The sequence below is a fragment of the Protopterus annectens genome, chromosome 2.part0 (genome assembly GCF_019279795.1).
Source record: "Protopterus annectens isolate FY-2018-M chromosome 2.part0, PAN1.0, whole genome shotgun sequence".
Classification (NCBI taxonomy): Eukaryota; Metazoa; Chordata; order Ceratodontiformes; family Protopteridae; genus Protopterus; species Protopterus annectens.
The window spans coordinates 68,223,184-68,246,784 of NC_056728.1; the positions used below are offsets into that span (position 1 = coordinate 68,223,184).

Below are 23,601 nucleotides of genomic sequence, written 5' to 3' on the forward strand. Positions count from 1 at the left end.
CTTGTTTGTTAAACTTAGCAGACTGTGCATAATATTACAAGACCAGCAGGAATTAATTTTCAGCTTTTACTTAATTTTAGGTCAATAGAGTTTATATTAAGTTACTTATATGCATAGGATTAAGCTTTATAAAATGTGGTGCCTTCTGTGGTTCATCAAAACGTAAGAACCTTTGCCTGGCTCACAAGGGTAAAGCCCTGACTGTAGCCCAGATGACACAAGTTTGAGTAGCAGCTTAAGTGCTGAAGAAGTTGACCAAGGAGATTAGAATAGGTAGTTAACATTGGTTTGTCCATTGTAGTGAGATGGAGGCGATAGATCCCAGTTGTCAAAGTGAGCCAATGCAAGGCTTATTTTTTGTGTTTCCATTTTGGTGGGATGCCTTTTCTTTGGGGGAAACCACTTTCAGCAGGGGAGTGGTTTTGATTATTCCTTTTTCAATTCCAAACCATATTGGCCTGGGGCTGAGGGTCTTCATAGCCATCTGAATTTTCTGTACAGCTAACAGCTGTGAAGCTCCACCTAGTAGTAAGCATGCTTACTCCAACCTGTGAAATCAACATTTGTAGGTCTTACGCTCCACTCATCCAGTGCACTTACTCGTTTGTAGGAAGACCGTTTATATGGATTTTGTTTTTCTATAGATTTTTTGAGTCATCTTGCTGGATGATTTTGAAAGAGTAATCACCCACTTTAGGTGTGAAAGGCTGTAATGCTTTTGTTAACGTTATTCTTCTTATTTTTTTCTTCTTCCTATTATTATTATTATTGTTTGTATTTTTGTAAATCAGTTGTGAAGAGGTGTTCATTGTTATAACTTAATCTAAAGCCATTATGCAAGCATTTTACAGTTTGCAAGTGATATTTATCTCTGTTGCATGGTGATAATGATACCTGGATGTGTAGAAGCTCCTGTGCTTCAAGCTGTTTCCAAATCATGTTCTAGGGGGTAAACCTCATTTTCTTTACATTAGTGTAAATATGGGAGACCAATGTAGGCTCTTACTAGGTTCACTGTATTGGGTACAAAGTTTTATTTGTTTATTTTTTAACACCTAGTAGAATGCCATCACACGTGCCAGTGTTTTTATAATATCATCCTATCCTCTGTTGGACCCTTTATGCCTCTGTGTTGTTCAGTAGGGAGTATTACATAGTCTGTAGTGGACACCTACATAGACTGATGTCAGTCAGGGCATAGATTGCTTAACTACATTTTATTTTTGCCAGCTTGAAGGCAGCTTCCTGGGTACAGACATCTGTCCATCAGCCACATCATGTGATCAGTTATTTGGCTTCAACCTTTTTCAGTTCTCTGAAGTTATACTTCTATAGTTAAAAAGTGCTTTCAGAAAACACCACACTCTGAAAACTGATGTAAAGGTTTATGACCAAATTTCTTACATCCTGTGGTACTTTCATTGTAGTACTCCTCTGAGAACAAAAAAGAAAAAAAATATATACCCTTGCAAAAAATAAGACCTTAGAAATGTGAAAAAATATTTCACCTCAGTATCTTTTTTTCTCATGTGTCAAGAATATTAAAAAAAAAAAAAAACACAACAGATCAAAAAACAATAGCAATCCTAAAGAATACTTTGTGATCAGCAGCATATGTTTAGGACAGACCACAGTGTTTACAGACCTCCTATCCCTAACATATTTACTTAGAGCAGTAAACAGAGTTCACTTGGGTCATCTTGCTATTCCTGGTACCAGTTAAGGGAAAAGATTGGAGACCTATTTTGGACCTATCCATCCTAAACACATTTCTACTCGTACCAAAATTCAAGATGCTCACTCTACAGCAGCTTCTTCCCATGCTGGGCAAGGAGTCTTGGCTGGTAACATTGGACCTCAAGGAGGCATACCTGCATGTCCCAATCAGACAAAATTGCAGAAGATACCTCAGATTTCATGCAGGTTCAACTCATTATCAATTCTCTGCATTGCCCTTTGGCTTATCTACTGTGCCCAGAGTATTCACGAAATCCTGGCATCAGTAATTGCCTACTGCAGACTTCAAGGGATACAAATATACCCCTATTTGGACGACTGCCTGATCCAAGCGGAAAGCAAGCACATTCTTCTGAAACATCTGGCTTATGTAATAATGTTGTTGAACTCTCTGGGATACACAGTCAACAAAGAGAAATCAAGGCTAATACCCTCTCGGAAGATAATTTTCCTGGGTGCCAACTTGGACACAAACACCCAGATGGCCTACCTCACGCCAGAGAAGCAGGGGCAACTAACTCAATACTTCAGAGCACTAGCAAATTGCACCAGGCTGACTGCAAGGAAAATCCTGCAGGCTCTGGGATTTATGGCATCTTACTAATCCCATGTGCAAAGCTGCATATGAGGAAACTTCAATGGTACCTGAAAAACCTATGGTCTCAACACAGCCACAGTTTGGAAACAATAATACCACTAATTCCATGTCTACAAAAGGAATTTCTGTGGTGGGCTCAAGCATGCCAGACAAACACAGGTCTTCCATTCAGCAAGCCTCAAGCAAATCAAGTCATCACAACAGACGCCTCGGACTACGCCTGGGGGGCGCACATGACAGATCGGTGCATTCAGGGCAAATGGTCCCAAAAAGAAAAGCACCTTCACATCAATCAAAAGGAAATGCTAGCAGTAATAAATGCAATTATAGCTTTCAAAGACCTTCTGCAACCAGGTCAACTATTGATAAGAACAGACAACACCACAGTTAACACCACAGTTATGTGGTACATAAACAAACAGGGAGGAACACATTCATACCCCCTATGCAGACTGGCCATATCACTTTTGAACATGGCCATGGACTTACAAATTGAACTACAAGCACAGTACTTGCCAGGCAAGGAAAACACGCTGGCAGACGACCTAAGCAGAAATATGACAGATCCACACGAATGGAAGTTGCATCCAAACGTTTTTACAGAAATAATCCAAGCATGGGGAAGGCCAGACATAGATCTCTTTGCCTCCCACAAAAATAATCAATTGACAAAATTCTGCTCAAGGATTTTCCATCCAAAGGCCTGGAGAGTGGACGCTCTCTCTTTCAGTTGGACATCAATGACAGTTTATGCCTTCCCACCTCTTCCTCTGCTGCCCAAAGTTCTATTGAAAACCAGAGCAGACAGACCAAAGATGATTCTCATTGCTCCAGACTGGCCAAGACAACACTGGTACCCACTCCTGAGGAGCCTGACACATTCCCCACCATGGACCCTGCCTCTAATGCCTCTTCTCCTGACTCAGCACAGCTTCAAAACTCTTCACAGCCAGCTAAAAACACTCAATCTAGCCACATGGAAGATTCCTTAGCATCACAACAGACCCTACTCTCCAAGGAGGTGCAGGATGTCATTTTGGAGGCCAGAAGGCCATCAACTAGAAAAGCTTACTCTGCAAAATGGAAACGGTTTTGTATCTGGAATGAGAAAAAGGGCCAGGATCCTGGAAAACTGAATTTACCTCAAATACTACAGTATCTAGCTGAGCTGCTAAGCAGTGGACTTTCATTCTCCTCCATCAAAATCCATGCCTCAGCCATTTCTGCAGAATACAACACTGATCCACCCTTATTCTCTCACCCTCTCTTAAGACAGTTCCTCAGAGGGGCTAAGAATCTAAGACCCCCAAGGAAACAACCAATACCGGCTTGGGATCTCAATTTAATTCTGGAAAAACTGACCTTGCCTCCCTTTGAGCCAGCTGCCTCATCAGATTTGCAATATTTGTCATGGAAAACAGCTTTCCTTCTGGCTATTACCTCAGCTCGTAGAGTTTCAGAACTACAAGCTCTCATGGCTGTGCAGCCTTTTATCATCTTCCATCAGGACAGGGTTTCCTTACGAACCAACCCGTCCTTTATGCCTAAAGTGGTATCCAGGGTAGCTTTGAATCAGGCCATACACTTACCTACCTTTTATCCTAATCCTCAAAACAAAGGGGAGAGATTATTACATTCCTTGGACATCCACAGACAACTGCGTTATTATTTGGACAGAACAAAGCCTTTCAGAAAATCAGAACAGCTCTTTGTGTCCTATGCTGTAGGAGCTCAAGGAAAGCCAATTTCCAAACAGACAATCTCAAAATGGATAGCCCACTGCATACGATTTTGCTATTCTTTTCATGGCAAAACTGTACCTACAGGCATCAGATCTCACTCCAGAAGGGCCACAGCTACCTCTGCAGCTTTCCTCAGAGGAGTTCCTACCAAAGATATCTTGGAAGCAGCCACTTGGAGTTCTGTGCATACCTTCTCCAAGCACTACCACCTACCATTATACTCCAAAACTAGAGCAGGCTTTGCCACTGCAGTCTTGCAGGGCATCCTGGCTCCTCCTAGTTCCACCTAGTGCCTACCACCCCTTTCTTAGCTTTGGGATACTACCCATCTGTTATGACTGCAGCTGTATGCATGATGAACATAGTACAGTTTTGTACCTACCATAAATGTAGATGTTCGAGTGCTAATACAGCTGCAGTCCAGGTTTCCCTCCCTCCTTCCCCTCTTGGGACAGGCCTATTGGCTAACACCTCCTCATACAACCTGATTGGGGTATTCATTTATGGTGTATTTGCTTGCAACTACTGTATTTTGATTATATTGCATTGCCTTATTACACAAATTTATGTATTGCCTTCCTTCTGGGGACACCTGACACCTGACATCTGGGGCAAGAAAAACTGAAGAAAATGGCGTTGGCTGGTTCTTTTATACCCCTGTCGTACTGACATCGGGGAAGAAGTGACGACAACCGACGCCGGACCTAGACTTTGGAATTCGGCCGACCGAGGACCCGCCTGACGGCAGGAGAACCCATCTGTTATGACTGCAGCTGTATTAGCACTCGAACATCTACATTTATGGTAGGTACAAAACTGTACTGTCTTTCACTTAGGATTCCGCTCTCTCTTTCTCTTTACCTGTACTCTATCAGTCCCTGATAGGGAATGCAGTCTCTAGCCTGCAGTCCAATGTCTTCTTGAACTCTTCCCATTCTTTTACCTTTCTGTCACTAGTTATTTGTTCCCAATACCTTGGTTCTTTTGCCAGTTTTATCCAGTAAATTCCAGCCCCCTTTGCCTAATCTCTGTACTCAAATTGCAGCCATCTCTATTGGCAAAATCTCCTATCTCCATTCTTGTGAATATTTTCTGCAACTTTATGAATATAATATTCTATATGGCTGCTGTTCTTCTTAAGGATCTTGCATCCAAACTCCCCCCTTGTTATTTCTTGAATTTCCCTCGTGTTTCATCATCCCTTTCCACTTTGAATTATAGCTTTCTGCGTGCGTTGTGTATATGAGCCTTAACTGTGTACCCCTAAAATATCACTTCAAATCATGTAATCGATGCACCATATTTTGTTGGAAGGATCAGTTTGTCCCACTTGTCCCTTGCCTTCTTCCCCTCCTAGATAAATTCCTTTAGCCATTTATTAATTGTTGTCCACAACTTCTCTTCTGGTTGATAAAAACATGCCTGACCTGAATATTAAATTTAAGGGGACTAAAAACATTTTCACTGCTTGTATCATGCTATCCATATCCACAAACAAGAGCTATCAAATGCTGAGTTTTTGTGTTATCTTTTGTTTAGTCTCTTCCCCACATATCCTTTGCTGCCATACTAGAATCTGTTTTAATTCATACTTTTAAATGTTTGATTTTTTGTGTCCCTATAAATATGAGTATTGCTGGGCAATTCATGGTGGGTACACAGATTACAAGCTGTAGCCTTTGTCTTGTCTTCATTAATATTATATCACAAAAACACTTCACAGCATTGAGATGTCCTTTTCTGGTTTTATCAGGTACAAAATGTCATCTGCAAATAGTCAGCTTTTCTTGATAACCATAACAATTATATCATTGAATTTCTGAGTACCTTATTTTCTTTGCCAATGGCTCTAAATTTATAGCAAATAAAGGGGAAAGAGGACACCCCCTCCCTGGTTCCTTTTTGCAGAAACAACCTGTCAGAGAGGAACCCTCCCACTTTAATTTTTGTCTCTGATTAATTATATATCTCCCTAATTAACCTTATTGTATTAGGGAATGCAAATGATTCCAATGCCCTGCTCATAAAATCACAGCTTACTCTGTCAAATGCTGTCTCTACATCAAGACCCAACAGCAACGGTGGTATTTTCCTACACTCTGCTTCCCCCTGGATCATCATTGTTCTGTTAATGTTGTCAAATGTTTGCCTTTCCTCCACAAAACCACTTTGATCCATATCTATCAATGTTTGCAACCTCTTTGCTATTCTTTTAGCTATTATAGGCATAAACACTTTGAAATAGTGGTTTAAAATTGAAATGGGCCTATATGAAGCTGGGTCTGATGGGTCTTTACCATCTTGGGTATTGCAGCCACCACAGCTTCCTTCCAGGATCCTAGTGATTCTCCTCCTTTTAAAATACCATTATCACTTTTTCCCTCCTAGCTTCCAAACTTCCACAGGAATGTCCTCTATTCCTGGAGACTTTCCTGCATATTGATTGTACGTCACTGTGTTCATCTCATTTCCTCCTATCTTTAGTGGTAATTGTTGAGCCTCATCTACCTTTAACCTTCACATACTCAAGTCTTCTTCATAAATATTTCTATTTGTGCTCTTTCTTGATTTCCACGTTTCTCTACTTTATACAGATTTTCACAAAATTTCCAAAATATCTCCAAATCTCTACTTGATCTCTGGTTATTTATTTATTTATTTATTTGTTTTTCTAGGCTCCCTATGCTGGGCAACAACCCTTTTTACTTTCTGTTCCATAAGTCTTTGTGCTAAAAAGCTTTTGTGCTCTACAGTTATTTTCAAGGGAAGAAAACAGTTGGTTAACAACAATCTTTCTAAACTCATGCACTTTCTCATTTGCACCTCTTGTTCTGTGAGATTCCCTTATATCTGCACTACTTTAAATTTATCAGCCCCTCTAAATAATTCTTGTTACTTCTTGACCATATCTGTTTTACTTTTATTTCTACCCTATTTTTTAACTCCACTTTCGTTTTATCCCACTCACTAGGTACAACTTCTGAAATTTCTGTCTTTCGGAATAACTCCTGAATAATTTGCACTTCTTCTTCTTCTTTCGGCTTTTTCCCGGTTAGGGGTCGCCACAGCGGATCACCTGTCCGCTCATGTTTGGCAGTGGAGTTTTACGGTGCCGAGGTGCCAGCCCGCACCCAACCTTCCACAGAAGGCACATGCATGCACACACTCACACCTAGGGCCAATTTGGGGGGCCCAATCCACCTACAGCATGTTTTTGGGATGAGGGAGGAAACCCACGCGACCACAGGGAGGACATGCAGACTCTGCACAGAAGGCACCCCAACCGAGAATCAGACCAGAGAACCTCTTGCTGTGAGGTGGCAATGCTAACCGCTGCACCACCGTGGCCGCCCTAACTCCTGAATAATTTGCACTACCCATTCCTATACCCTGGATGAGTGCAGAGCAATACATACCACCTGTCTTGACTTAGCCAAGACCTTTGACACAACCCCCCCCCCCCCTCGGGTATAATTGAGAAACTCTACCAGCTGGGGATTAACCCATACATCACTAGATTGGTAGCAATCTGGCTCACTGACAAAACGCATGCTGTCAAAGTTGGGGATTCCACCTCCACCAGCTGCCCAGTTACCAGTGATGTACCACAGGGATCTGTGCTTGGCCCTCTACTATTTGGACTCTACTTCCCAGATGTCCCCACGAAAGTAGATGGCCTATGGCTTAGCAAGTTTCCAGATGACTGAAACCTAGGTGTAATCATTGAGGCCCCCATTCATGTTAAAATTATTATAAAAGGGATTAATGCAGACTAATGATTGGTGCCAGAGTCATGGTCTAAAACTAAATGCAAAAAACTGCATTATTATCCCCATTGGCAAAGAAGTAGCCCCTGCAAAGTACATTATAGGTAGCACCCCCTAAGTTCAAACACAGTGGCGAGAGACTTGGGAACACAGCATGACAGCAATTTAAACGTCAGTCATCATGTCTCCACTGTGATAAGGAAAGCCTTCCATGTTGGGCATCTCATAAGTAAGGGAATCTCATCCAAGACTAAGGATGTTATAACTCCTGTACGTAACTCCTGTATATTCAACTCTCATTAGACCACCAATTGAGTGCAGTGTTCCCTTTTTGTATATACCGCACCGTACACCTGCAACAACTGGAGAGACCACAGAGGTTTCTAATCAAGACAGTTGAGAGCTGCCAAAACATGACCTACATGGAAAGACTGAAGGCTCTGTATCTGTACTCTGTATCCCACAGGCTGCTGAGAGGTGACCTGTGCCTGGCGTACAGAGCAATTTCTGACCCTGCCGTAATGGAAACACTGCATGTCCACAAGTCAAATGGGACAAGAGTCACGTCCTCCAGGGATCTCAACCTAGCCATGACATAAACAGAACATGTTGGAGAAACAGATGCGTCTCCCAGAGATCTCTCTTCTCTGGAATAAACTCCAACTTCACATGAAGCAGAGCTCCTCATTGACCCTATTTATGTGCAACCTTGACAGTTGGAAAGGAGACTGCAGATTCACCCCAGCGGTGGCACCTGTGTTCTTCATGGACAGGGGCAGTCGATGGTAATCATTGATTCGCTCTGCAAACAATGACCATCTAACCATGGTCATCTAGAGAACAAGGGTATTACATAATTAGTTTTGTTAAGGCCATACGGCCATTAGCCTAGTAACCTCCTATAAACTCCTCTCTTTTTAACATGTAGGTGAGGAAGTGCCATTGTCTCATTTTTACTTCATTAGTTTGTATTTTTGTCTTTGTTGTTATAGGTGTGTGTAGAAGCTTTATTGGATGTGGGTAGAAGCTTTCAATTAAATGTATATGTTCCTGAAAAATATAATTTCTGTCTAGTCTAGCCCATTTATTGTACCTTGAGGAATAATATGCAAGTTCTGTCCAAGTTCCTACTACTGAATTCATGTCTTCCATACCAAATATTTTCATAAATGTCTTTACAAATTTACCGTATTTTGATAAATGCTGCCTTCTCTTTCCCCCAGATACATCCGCACTGTTGTCAGTCAAATTCCAGTCCCCACCTAAAAGTAATAATCCTTGCTGAAAGATGATTATTTCTCCCAAAATGTTCTTAAGGTCCATAATAGCAGTTTAGGTGGAATATTAATGCATACAAATCTAATCCTCTTCCCTTGCCAGTAGTACCTTACTACCACAAATCTACCATTATTATCTTTTTTCCTCTTCTATCACTATTGGAGCGTCTCTGTCAAGTAATTTAAGTTCTCTCATTTTCCTTTGTCCTTGATACTTTGCTGAATATCCATCTTAAAATCAAATTCACATGCTCGCATCTTTCCAATTGTTTCCTGTTTTATTGCTATGTGTACTCTACGTTTCTTAATACAATTTAGTATTCTTATCTTTTTGTCTGTACCTGTAAAGCCATCATTTTCCAAACTAATATGAATAGTGTAGCCATTACGATAAGAAATTATTATTCCCACCCAATGTATGAGAGGTTTTTAATGTCTATTTCCAGCTTTTGTGTTATATGCACCAACTAATGTTTCACGGTTTGATCTTTTATACATTTCTTTCTTGTTATTCGTTTCTATATTTCTTTCTTGTCCTCTCCATTTGAATCTCTTGTCACATTTTATAACATTTTTGCTTTAATGAAAATTCTCAAACAAACCAAAAAAAAAAAAAACACACACACACCCCAGAACATCCCATAACTTATCTTAAAGCAAACACACTCACAACTGTGTACATCTTCTAACAATGAATTATAACCCTCATGATACAAACAATTGTCCCAAATTGACAGCTACACTGACTGGCATCATCTAACATACAATTAAGGTTCTCCAAGGCACACATTACAGCCTGTGCTCCTAGTTACACTAACTGCTGTTTTTTATTCTTTTTTTTATTAAACAGGAAACGTCTTTATTAAGGTATCACGTATGACGTAGGCAGTCATAGATTTATATAAATGAAAACAAACCATAATGATATAATTTTATTGCAAACTTTATATATCACAAACCATATTGACTTAATTTTAGTTGCAAACATTATACATCACTTATAATCTAGCTAGTCATTGTCAGTCAAACATTACATGGTTCATTCAGATCTCGCCTTCTTTTAAATTTTGTTCCTCCTGTGCATGTCTTGTTCCCACAATTCATATTTTTGTACGTAATTTGCTACTATCCTTTTCCAAATATCCTAATTCCAGTTGCTGTGTCTCTGTCACTATATTCACTAGTTCTGGTACAGTTGGTTTAGACTTTGGTTTCCATTTCTAGTAATTGTTTTCCGGGCAGCCATTACAACCAGACTCAGAAAGTCCTTACTATGTCTAGGCAATTCAAATTCTGTATCATGGCTCAAAAAATAATTTCCTTAGTAACACCAATTTTCTTACACAGTATCTCTGACAGACCCGTCTGCAGGACATCTTTAAAGTTTGCCAACTCTTCACACTCCCAGAAAACATGTTCCCAGTTACCTGTTTGTACCCCTATCAAACCTCAACAGTTGCTGTCTGTCTGAAAAATTCTTTGGAGTCTACTTGGGGTATAAAAATACCTAAGTAAACACTCCAGGCAAATATCCTAAATCTTCTAGATGTTGTTGCATACTTGGGAGACATACATATATCCCCCATTGTTTCTTTCTGAATTCCTTAGCCAGTCTTTCTTCCCAATCCTTTATAACCTCCTCTCATTGATTGTTATACTTATCATGCAGTAAGTATTCCTTTTAACAGTAGATTAAATTCTAGATTGTACAAAAAACTCTACCATTGCTGGTCTTTTGCTTAGTATCCCCCTATTTCTTTATATGCCTATACTATATCAATCATTGATAGGGAAGGGACTCTCTAGCCTGCAGCCCAAACAAATTCTTGGCCTGTTCCACTCTATTACCTTTCCCTCTCCAATTATTTGCTACCAATACCTTGGTTCTTTTGGCATTTTTTTCCAATAAATTCCAGCCCTCCCTTGGCTAATATCTGATCCCTAATTGCAGTCATCCCTATCAACAGAATTGCCTTTCTCCATTCTCATGTTGGCTTAGTTCTTAGAATAATTTCTGCTGCTTTAAAAATAACCATGCAAAATATTATATTCAAATTCTTCTTGGATCTGCATCCAAAATCCCAGTCTCTTTTCTTGAGCTTTCCCCATATTTCATCATCATCCCTTTCCTTTTTAGGTTTCTGCTTGTGCTATGCATAGGAGCCTTAACTGTCTAGCTCTGAAATATCCCTTCAAATCAGGTAATCCTAAACTACCCTGTTATAATTGAAAAATCAGCTTATCCCACTTGACTCTTGCCATTTCCCCTCTCAGATAAAATCCTTCAGCTCTTTATTAATGGCTATTCACAATATTTCTTCTAGTTGATATAAATATGCCTGACCTGTGTATTAAAGTAAAGGGACTAAAAACATTTAACTGCTTGTATCTTGCTATCCATATCTGTATAACAGAGCTTCCATTTTCTCAGTTTTTGTATTATCTTTTGTTTAGTCTTTTCCCACAGCCGCGGTGGTTTAGCGGTAGCGTTGTCGCCTCACAGCAAGAGGTTCTCCCACTCGATTCTCAGCTGGAGCACCTTCTGTGTGGAGTCAGCATGTCCTCCCCATGGTCGAGTGGCGTTGGAAAGACATGCGTGAATGGACGTGCCTTCATTGAAGGTTGGGCATTGGGCTGGCACCTCGGCACCATAAAAATCGACTGAATATCATTAACGGACCAGAGTTCCGCTGTGGCGACCCCTAACCAGGAAAAGCCGAAAGAAGAAGAAGTCTTTTCCTACATATCCTTAGTTGCCATACCAGAACCATTTTTCACAGGTTCACAGGTTGGTACTAGGCAATCGGCCCTAGGACCTATACAAGCCTAGCCATAACAATTCCCTGGCTATTTCTTCCCACGCTATGTACTTCCCTGGACCCCTGTCTAGCAGGGTGACTGATGATCCCCTGGTGAATTTCCTTTTTTCCCATCCAATCGTCAAGGTTCCTTTTGAAGAGGGCCAAAGAGGCGCTCTGCTTGACATGTATGGGCAGTCTATTCCAGAGTCTGGGGAGTCTCTGGGTCAGGAACCAATCCCTCCAGCTTGTTTTGTTTATTGTGATGACAGGGTTTAGATCCCTGGAGTGTGTGGCTCTGAGGGATTGGGATTTCATTAAGTGGAGCATGTCCAACAGCTCTGGGTTTGACATGGCCTTGTATGTTAAACAGAGATTGCCTCTGAGTAGATGATATGCCTCAGAGTGTAGCTGGAGTTTTTTAAGGGGGTCAGCATAGGGCATCTGCTTTAGGCCTGTGATTCTTTTAGTGAGGTATTTCTGCGGCCTTTCCAGTTGTTACAGATGTCTTGAGAGGTGCATACCAAATGAGGCATTGTATTCTATAATGGGTCTAATGAGGGATGAGTACTGTGGGACAATGACCTCCTTTTTACTGGATGAAAAGCCCTTAGTGATGAGGTGTGCCACATAGAAGGATTTCCTGACTATTGTGGTGATGCGGCTATCGAAGGTGAGACCACTGTCCACCTGTGTCCCTAAGTCTCTTATCACACTTTCGGTGTTTAGTGTACTGCCACCTATGTGGTAATTTACGGGTACATGTTTTTTCCCAAAAGGGATAACTATACATTTCTTGGCATTGAGCTTGAGCCCATGGCTCTGGCACCAAGCATCTGTTTCTGTAAGGCCCTTTTGTAGAATATCCACATAATTTGGGGATTCAATAATGGCTCCCAGTTTGCAGTCATCTGCGAACTTTGTTAGCCAGAGTCCCTTAGTGTTGGCCTGTACTTCAGAGGCATAGTTGCCAAACAAGAGCAGTCCCAGGACTGAACCCTGAGGTACTCAACTTGTCAGTTGTCTGGAGCTGGCTTTGGAGTCAGCTACTTTTACAGTGTGGGTTCTGTCAGTAAGCCAGTTGGCAACCCATCAAGTGACGTAGGGATTAATGCCCAGCTTAGTAAGTTTGTCTATGATTCCAGAGTGGGGGATGGTGTCAAAGGCCTTGGCAAGGTCCAGATAGGCTGTGTGGACTGCCTTACCCTCGTCCACGGCTCTGGAGACTGATTTGAAGAAGTCAGTCAGGTTCAGGAGACAAGATCAGCCCTTCATGAACCCAAACTGGGTGGGGTCCAGTGTTTGAAGGTTGCCAATGTCTTTGTTTATAAGTTCCATGGCCTTGCAGATCAGGCTCGTCAAACTGATGGGGCGGTAGTTCCCGGGATCCAAGGTGGATTCCTCCCCCCTTGTGGAGTGGGATAACTGTAGCTGTGTACCACTCAGTGGGCACAAAGCCTGAGGTGAGGGTATGATTAAACATGACACTTAGGTGAGGTGCCAGTTCATTTTGTAGTTCATGTAGTACACAGCCTGGGATGTCATCTGGTCTCATGGATGCTGTATTCTTAGCTTTGGAGAGTGTGTTTTTTACCTGTGTGGCTGTTATTACTGGAATTTGGCAATCTTCCAGTATTAAGATGTGCCATTTAGGGAGTGAGAGTGAGGGGGTGGTTAAGTTGGCACTGAATTGATCTGCCAGGATATTGGCAGTATCCTTGGGATCAGTATATTTAATGCCATTCTGTTGTAGCTCAGAGCAGATCTGAGCATTGCCATTTAGATTCTTGACATAACTACAGAATGCCTTGGAATCTTTGGCAATTTTATTTTTGTAACTAGCTTTGGTGGATTTTATGAGGGATCTCATCTTCTTACTGAGGCTGGTAAGGGAGTTTTTGCATCCTGGGATTTTCCTCTTTTCTGCAACAGTTTCTTCCTTCTTTTGTCCCACTTTTCTGCAGCAGTTTCTTCCTTCTTTTGTATAATTTGTTTATGGCAGGGGACAACCAGATTGTCTTCCTTTTTTTGGAGGAGAGCGTCTTGGTTCTGTTTGGAATGGCACGATTCATGCATGAGTGGATGTGCTCATACAGTGCCTTAGTGTAAGATTCAGCAGTCGAACTTTCAGCTCCCGTCTGCATGGGTGCCATGAAGTTTGTCACTTCTGACTTCAGTAGCATGAAGTTGGCTATGGAGAAGTTTTTTACGGAGGTTTCCTTACTGAGGGGTGGGGGTGGGATGTGGATGTCAAAGGTGATTTGCTTATGGTCAGACTTGACCAATGAGGGGGTGACCACTGGTGTGGATCATCTATCTTCCATGTTGGTAATGACCAGGTTTAGGATATTGGAGCCCCTGGTGGGACAATGGATTAGTTATCTAGGGCATTGGAATTTATGAACTCCAAGAACGGTTGGGAAAAGTTGTTGGTACCCTAGTAGTTTTCCCAGTTAATGGCAGGGTAGTTGAAATCTCCCAGTATTAGGGTGTTTTGTTGTATCTTAATATTTTCCAGTATGTTTAGAAAGGTGTAGTGAGAATCTTGGGGCATGGTGCAGAATCTGTAGCAAGCTACAATTTGGATTGCATTCTTACCTAGTGTTAGTTGCACCTGGAGAATTTCAGATGCATTGTATTGGGCAACTTGCCTGGAGGTGAGACTCTCCTTAGTGAATATGGACACTCCTCCACCTTTAGTGTGTTTCAGTCTTGGTTTGGTGGCCGAAAAGTGTGGTAAGAGTTGTAGCCTGATATTGCAGGGGTGCTCTCTGGAGTCTTGAACAAGGTCTCAGTTACTGCACAGATATCAATGTTCTTCATTTTTAGGAGTGCCCCGAGTGAGTGCATTTTGAGGTTTGGACTTCTAGCATTGAGTAGCATTACCTTCAGATTTTGCATGCTTTTATCTGTTACAGTGGTGGTTTCGTCCTTTGAACCTTGCCTAAAAAAGGCACTATAGAGGTGGCAAGAGCTTTAGCCAGTAACCTGAATCCCAGGGGTAATAGGTGCAGACCATCTCTGGCAAAGCATTGTGGTTTGTCGATCATGTCTTCCCAGGCAGACAGATACTGGATCCCCTTTGGATGGCACCAGAAGCTTAGCCAATTGTTGAAGTCAGTCATTTTGTCCTTATACTCTGGTATCATTCTGGGCGAAGGCAGGATGCTACTCAGGGCTAGGGTCATACCTGCCTAGTCCACATGATCTGAGAGCTCTTCCATGTCTCTCTTCATGTAGTCCAGGGAGGTATGTCTCAAGTCATTCACTCCAACATGGACAATGACAGAGTCGTATTTGTACTTGTTGTGGAGTGATTTAAGTGCATGCATTATGTGGCAGATCCTGGCACCCGACAGGCAGCTGGCTGTAATTTTCTCCTTGCTCAGCCTGGTGAGTAGGACATCAATGTGCCTGACTACAGAGTCACCTATGACTAAAGTGTTGGGTATGTTGTCTTGCCTTAGGGGCTGTTGTTGGGTGGCACACTGGTGTTGTGAGCTGTGTGTCACTTTGGTTGTGACTGGTGTTTGTTTACGTTTCAGCTTCGGAGGTCATTGTTGCTTGAGCAGGTTAATGTTAAGGGCCTCCGCATATGTGGGTTTAGTGTTGCTATGTGTGGGTGTTGATGGTGTGAGTTTTGAAGAGCTTTGTGTTGCTTGAAGTGTAGTGCAGGTGTTAACCTTCTCCTCTTGACTGTCTAGCACAATCTTGGCTGTAGCAGCTTTGCTTCCAGTTTGGCTATGTAAGTGCATCTCTCACAGGTTGTAGTGTTGGGTGGTAGGAAGAGAGGGTTGTCTGTGTACATGAGGCAGTTGCTGCATTACCCCAGTATGCCCAGATTCACCAGGTGGACAGGATAAATCACCGGAAGCTGACCCTTGGACATGCTTGTTTAGGTGCATTTTTGTAAAGTACAAGAGCTGTTTTCCCTTACCTTTGCAAGGTACTTTTCAAATATAGGCAGTTTAGTGCCTACGATTAATTTCTCTTATTAACAAGGAGAGTTGAGTGCTTGTAACAAGTTTAAGGCTTCCTAGTGCTTTCCAGCAGGTTCAAGGTCTGGATAGCTCTGAACACAGAAAATAAATTCCTGAAACCAGGAAAGCCTGGGATCTGGACTATACTAGCTAGGAAAGATGGAAAACGAGCAAACAAGACAGTATTTTTTTTTGTTTAAACCAGCTAAACAATGCAGTAACACAGCAAAAGCTAACACACTTGAGTGTGTAGCCCTAAACAGTAAATGCAATTAAAACTCTAGAAAATTAGCAATTTAAAACTTTTTGAATGAAGCAAGGCAAGTGCACAACTGAAAAACGATTTAAGAGGCAGTAATACAGTAGAATAAGTAGCTAGTCTACATAGACAGAAAAGTCTATATATACAGAAAATCAGCTAAAACACACAAACAATTCAGATGCAGTGCAACCTAGAGCACTTGAGGTATAGCAGTATTAAGGCAAATACAGTTTTAATAAATGCACTAAAATGTACTTTATATTTCCAAAATGTTTGAAAATTTCAGGCAATTTTTTTTTTTTTTTGGGTAGGGCTCTGGACCAACAGAATGGTCTGCCTGAGTGATTCATTATTCACCATTCATTCAGGCAGACCATGTTGCAGCTGAACATTTATCCTAGTGTACATCTTTTTACTTGCAAACTCAACACTGTTAGTTTACCCCAAAGCAAGTGTAAATGATGAAAGCATATTTTATAGCTGTCTGTGTCATATATTTTATACACCGACCAGCAGATACACTTTCAGAGTACGCATTGCTTTTGTCTGTGTGTTTTCTTTTCTTACATTAGCTTGTTGGTAGAAGAAAAGGATCAGCCTATCAAGTCTTGTCATTAAGTACAATTAACATGTTACTCCCTCCCATCCTCTATCCCTGAATGTGTCAGTAGATTCATTATTCGCGATTCATTCAGACAGACCAAAAGATTGCCAAATTCTGGTAATCATGGCCACACAGGTAGAAACCGCACTCTCCAAAGCTAAGAATACAGCATCCATGAGACCAGATGAAATCCTGGGCTGTGTACTACATGAACTACAAAATGAACTGGCACCTCACCTAAGTGTCATGTTTAATCATAGCCTCACCTCAGGCTTTGTGCCCACTGAGTGGCACACAGCTACAGTTATCCCACTCCACAGGATCCACTCCACCTTGGATCCCGGTAACTACTGTCCCATCAGTCTGACGAGCCTGATCTGCAAGGGCATGGAACCCATTATCATGGAACTTATAAACAAAGACATTTGCAACCTTCAAACACTGGACCCCACCCAGTTTGGGTTTGTGAAGGGCCAATCTTGTCTCCTGAACCTGATTGACTTCTTCGAATCAGTCTCCAGAGCTGTGGACGAGGGTAAGGTGGTCCACACAGCCTATCTGGACCTCACCAAGGCCTTTGACACCATTCCCCACTCTGGAATCATAGATAAACTTACCAAGCTGGGCATAAATCCCTACATCACTCAATGGGTTGCCAACTGGCTTACTGACAGAACCCAGACTGTAAAAGTAGCCGACTCCAAATCCATCTCCAGACATGTGACAAGTGGAGTACCTCAGGGTTCAGTCCTGGGACCGCTCTTGTTTGCATCTACTTCTCTGAAGTACAGGCCAACACTAAGGGACTCTGGCTAACAAAGTTCGCAGATGACTGCAAACTGGGAGCCATTATTGAATCCACAAATGATATGGATATTCTACAAAAGGGCCTTACAGAAACGGATGCTTTTTGCCAGAGCCATGGGCTCAAGCTTAATGCCAAGAAATGTATAGTTATCCCCTTTGAGAAAAACCATGTACCCATGAATTACCACATAGGTGGCAGAACACTAAACACTGAAAGTGTGATGAGAGCATTAGGGACACAGGTGGACAGTAGTCTCACCTTCAATAACCACATCGCCACAACAGTCAGGAAATCCTTCTGTGTGGCATACCTCATCTCTAAGGGCTTTTCATCCAGAAAAAAGGAGGTCATTGTCCCACTGTACTCATCTGTCATTAGACCCATTATAGAGTAAAATGCATCGTTTGTTATGTACCTCACAAGACATCTGCAGCAGCTGGAAAAGGCCGCAGAAATACCTCACTAAAAGAATCACAGGCCTAAAGCAGATGCCCTATGCTGACCATCTAAAAAAAACCTCCAGCTATACCCTGAGGCATATCATGTACTCAGAGGCGATCTCTGCTTAATATACAAGGCCATGTCAAACCCTGAGCTGTTGGACATGCTCCACTTAAAGAAATCTCAATCCCTCAGAGCCACACACTCCAGGGATCTAAACCTTGTCATCACAATAAACAAAACATGCTGGAAGGATAGGTTCCTGACCCAGAGACTCCCCATACTCTGGAATAGACAGCCCATAGATATCAAGCAGAGCGCCTCCTTGGCCCTCTTCAAAAGGAACTGTGATAATTGGATGGGAGATAGGAAATTCACCCCAGGGATCACATCAGTCGTCCTGCAAGACAGGGGTCCAGTGAAGTAAATACTGTGGGAATAAATATCCGGGGAATTGTTTGGCTAGGCTTGTATAGGCCCTAGGGCTGATAGCCTAATACCAACCTATGAACCTATGGTACTGAGCATGAAAGTAGCACAAAGCATGAAACATAATGCAAAGAAACACAAAATGTATGGACACTTTTGGGTGATCTTCATAGAAACCAATTTATGAATGGGCATTTCTGTAGGAATAGCTCTTGACCAATGATATTGCACACACTAGATAAAGTAGTAGCCAATGAGAAACCATGCTTCAAGAATGGTTGAGAGGGTATACTATTTCACAGAAAGGATGGGTAAGAGAGTTTGAAAAAAACATCAAATCATTAATTTAAAGACCTAAGGGTGGAAAAAACAATACTTCTTTAGGATTTTCTTGGGCCTGCTAAAATCACACACCACATACTAAGTGTGATCAGTATGAAGATCCGCACAGTACTGGATACCTATTCTTACAATAAGGTGCTAACAATTGCACAGCACATTTGAAGAGCACCAGTATTATACAAGCAAGCAGTATAGCATTGTTTGTAGGTCAGTTTTAACAACTGGGTACTTAAAATGTTAGATACGTCTTATGGAAACATTTGTCCGTGTCAAAAGAGGACACACTTTGTTGTGCACTTTTGTAGAGGAAATTAATTGCAGTTTCAAAACAAGTTGTCAATGTTTAGCATTATCTGTTCCAAGGAAGGAAGAAAGTAAAGGACCTTTCATATCAAAACAAAAAATACAGACTTCGGAGATCATAAAGTAGTGAAAACTCTACCAAGTGTGTCCTTTGCAGTTACTAACATCACCACTTGATATTCTTGGCCATGTACCTTTATGTAAAGCAACTGTCTAAGGGTCTGTTTCATCCTGCTGTAATTCTCAGACCACTACCAACATGTAACATCTCCCATTTAATACAGGATTTTTCAAACTTATCAGTAGAAGACCCTGAGCCAGTCCCAGTAAACTCCTCCAATCCAGAAGAACTGGTGTAGTAGGTGATGCACATTACATTTTCCATTTCTTTGAGACAGGAAAGGTGGAGAAAATGGGTTTATTAACAGCAGCAGCTTCCCAAGGGATGTGCACAACATTCTGGCTAAACAGTGTACATTCTCTGCCCATTCTCCCTACACTGACTACCTTGCCCATTGACAGGGAATCCAAAAGAAGGCGCAGACCTGACTAATCCCCAGTCCATTTCTGTGGTACAGACAAAGACCAGACTGTCCAGGCTAAAAGATAAGTTGTTGTTTTTTGTAAGGGACCTTTGAGCTTGCTCTAGTTGCTGCATATACCTGGTCAGATACTTAGCAAAGGGAGCATTGTACTCTGATAGGTATGATAAGGGCAGAGCACAGTGGGATAATGACCTCTTTGGACCTAGTGCCATGCCCTTACTTTTAAGTTGCACAACATAAGATTTCTTCACCACTGTGGTCACATGGTGGCCAAAATTAGGCTACTGTCTATGTGTCTTCTCAGATCCTTGACCATGGGCTGGACTGTTAGAGGGGTATACTATCAACATGATAATTAGCCTGGATGGTTGATTTGCCAAAGGGTACAATTATGCATTTCTTAGCACTGAGTTTAAAACCATGACTTTGGCACCATTTATTAGTCAAAGGTAGACCTTCTGGAAGAGTGCTAGTTGTCTGCAGTGGAGATGAGGATAACCCCCCACCCCCACCCCAGTTTGCAGTCATCTGCAAACTTATTCAGCCGTAAACCTCCAGCATTTGCTTCCATTTCAGAAAAATATATGCCAAAAAGGATCAGGCCCAACAGCAGTCCCTGCAGGACTCTACTAGTGACTGGCCTCTTGGTGGAGGTGGCTTCACTTATTTTGAACTCCTGGATTCCTTCAATGAGCCAGTTGGGTATCCAGCAGGTGATAAGTTCACTAATTTAGGTGTAAACCCTTGTCTATATGCCAGACTGGGGTATTGTATCAGAAGTCTTGGCCAGATCAGGGTAAGCTGTAGGCACAGTCTTACCTTCAAAAAAAAAAACACACCCGATTTAATAGGCATGACCTCCTTTAACAAAGTTGAACTGTGACAGTTCCAGTATTTGCAGGTTACTTATGTTCTCATTTATCATATCCATGATAATTCTTTCCATGGCCTTACATGAGGCTGGTAAACTTTAAGGAGCTGTAGTTACCTGGAGCAGAGGTTGGGCCTTCTTTGTGCAGGGGAGTGACTGCAGCCATCTTCCATTCCCAGGTGACAAAATATGACGAAAGTTCCAATTGAAAAGTGATTCAAGTGAACCAGAGAGGTAATGTTTCATGCTATTTATTAAGTATCCCAGGTTATCAGGCCCCATCGATGCAGTGGTTTTGGCATTGGAAAGTGCATTAAAGACCAATTATGGTTGGGGGGATTGTGTTTGTATGGTATTTCCTTTGGACCATCGGGGGGAGGATGTGAACTGAACCCATCAGCCAAAAGGTTGGCAATGGCTTCCATTTCAGTGTGGGTGATATAATTTCACAATAAGTTCTGTGCATTGTTGTGTATTTCCTCTGAGGTTATAGACATAGCTGTAGAAAGCTTAGTGGTTGTTCTTTGCCTGAGAAGTTATTTTTTTCTTCAAATTTAGCCATTGAGGTATTGACACTCTTAGCTGCCTGTTTGGATTGATGAGGGGCTTTTAGCATGTGTGGCTTTGTTCCTCCTACTCTTAGCCAAGATTGTTCTTTTGCTATATAAGTGATTTGACAGTTGGATTCCACTAGGGTGGCTTGTCTTTTCAGTTTATCTTATGGGCACAGTTAAGTCTGTACATCTCTCTTAATATGCACAGAGATTTTGTAAATAGCTCAGTGTACTCTATGGTGTGCACTGGGTTTGGTGGTGCTTGGAATTTAGCCAAGGTGTTACTTAGTAGAGGTTAGCCTTGGAATAGTTCCTAGCTTTTGGCTTTGCTGGAACCCCAGATTTAATTTTTATTTCAAAGTAAGTGCCTTATGGTCAGATCTGATGAGCGAAGATATTACACTGAGTGAGGAAGACTGCTCCCCCCATGTTCGTGAGTACAAGGTCAAGGCTGTTTGTACTGCTGGTAGGAGAATGGAACTGTTGCAGGATGTTGGTATTAGTTTAGGAATTGGTGGGCTTGTGCATTAGAAGTGGTGTAGGATTTATAGAAAGGTATTTGATATACCCCATGAATATCTTATTGGGTTGAACAATGAGGGACACTAGTACATTGAGATAGGTAGCATAGGTTTCCTGGGATATGGTGGGGGACCTGTATGTTGCAAGAATATGGTGGTATGGCACCCAGTTTATGATAAACTGCACATTTACGAGTTCCAGTGGGTCATACACTTTAACTAGTCTGGATGTGAGATCAGTATTAATATAGACTGACACTCCTCCACCTTTACTTTCCTCCTGTGCAGTAGGTAGAATGGGAAACCCAGAGTGTGTAAGAGCTCTCTCACCCAAGAGAGAGATTTCCAGTTCTTGTTATCTCTTCCTCTTTCAAGTTTCCTGGCAACATCATTTTGCATTTGGACACCATCACAAACAGGTTTAGGAAAGAAAGATCCAGAACTGGTCTTAAAGCATTTTTCTTTCTTTGGCATTAGGATTCTCCTTGAACAAAAGTCCTTCCCCACCATGGATGGAAGAACTGCTTTGATTACCCTTTGGAAAAGCATGTGATGAAGAACCAGTTGGGTGCTAATCTAATGGATATAGAGCTGTCCCTTGAAAGGAATAGTTTCCTCCTGTAATCTTGAATAGTCAGCAGAAATGATTTGTCTGAAACCAACCAGCTGCGAAAATGATGAGTCAGACTTTCTGGAAGAAAAAGGGGGCCAGGCTGGGAGGGAGTCATAAGGTCTCTTGACTAGTCAAACTCAGGTCTTGGGTAGTCTTTGGTTTTTGGAGGTTCTTTTAGGAACCCCCTTGCCATTTGTTCTTAAATGTTTGCCTGTATGTTGAGGCTGTTTATCTTGCTTTTCTGCCAAAAAGTGGATTTGGAGACAGAAAATCCCTTAAAAAAGAGAGCTGAAAAATCATACCCTAGATCAGCTTGCCCCTTTCATCACAATTTTTGATCACCTCTGCAGATGACGGTCCAAGCAAAACTTCTATCCAAAGGAGAACTTAAAAATTCCTTTATTAACATTGGGAGGTTCTGAGAGTGTAACCATGCAAACGTCCTAAAAACAGTAACAGTCACCAGAGCCTTGGCAGTAGTGTCGGAGTCAAACCCACAACTGTATAAAAAGGAGCAGTGACTTGAACAGAAGAAATTTTAAAGCAGATGTTTCCTCAGAAGAATAAACTGCAGACAAAACATTCCTCATAGTTTTACAATTAGTGAGGACGATCCTTAACATACAAGCATGACAATTCAAAAGTCTGTAAATCAAAGTTTTATGACAAGCAAGTTACGCAAGATAGAGTCCATTTCCAATACCAGAGAAGAGAGAGGCTACCTCCAAATATATTGGAAAATTCGAAAGGATGTGTAAGCTATAGATTAGGAAAAAGACCAGCAGTTATGCATAAGCTTGGTAATGAAACCTATAGAAACTAAAAGCCAGTTTAGCCAGATCATTCCAGCAGCTAACATGGATGGGGTGAGGGTGGGACAGCGTGCAAAAACTAAAAATACAGAAACCACAGTACTGACAACCCACACTTTGGCTTTCAAGCAATCGTTTAACAATCCTCCCTGATGCAGATAACTGGCACAATAACCAGTTTCTAATCTATGGGTACTTTTGCTCATGTACCTAGAATATACATGCACTAAGCCATCACTTGACCTAAAAAGTTTACAATTCTGTACATTCCACCAGAAGAGAAGGGAGAAAAAAACGTAGTTAAAGTGATGTGCTTCACACTCACGTTTTACTTGCACCGAATTCCTCAGGGGAATTACTGTCCAACCATCTTGTTACTGCCTTAAAAGTTTCATAATGCTGTCTCAGACAGGGACTGCGATACAGCCTTTTGTACATAATACCAGATGCTGTGGCTCATATGCTTTTTCTGTTGGAAAATGGTGTTCAGCATTATAAGACTTCCAGTGGGATAGTGTGTGTGAATTTCTACCAAACATACAGAACATGGTAATGGCCTAGACTAGTTTTCTCTTTATTCCAGTGTTACCAGGTATC

General features: G+C 41.7%; 1 protein-coding gene across 2 annotated transcripts in view; it reads left to right on the forward strand.

Annotated features, from left to right (window-relative positions):
• The window catches only part of YBEY (ybeY metalloendoribonuclease), a 260,748-nt gene that overhangs the window by 35,693 nt on the left and 201,454 nt on the right, over nucleotides 1-23,601 (forward strand). The gene's annotated exons all lie outside the window — the stretch shown is intronic.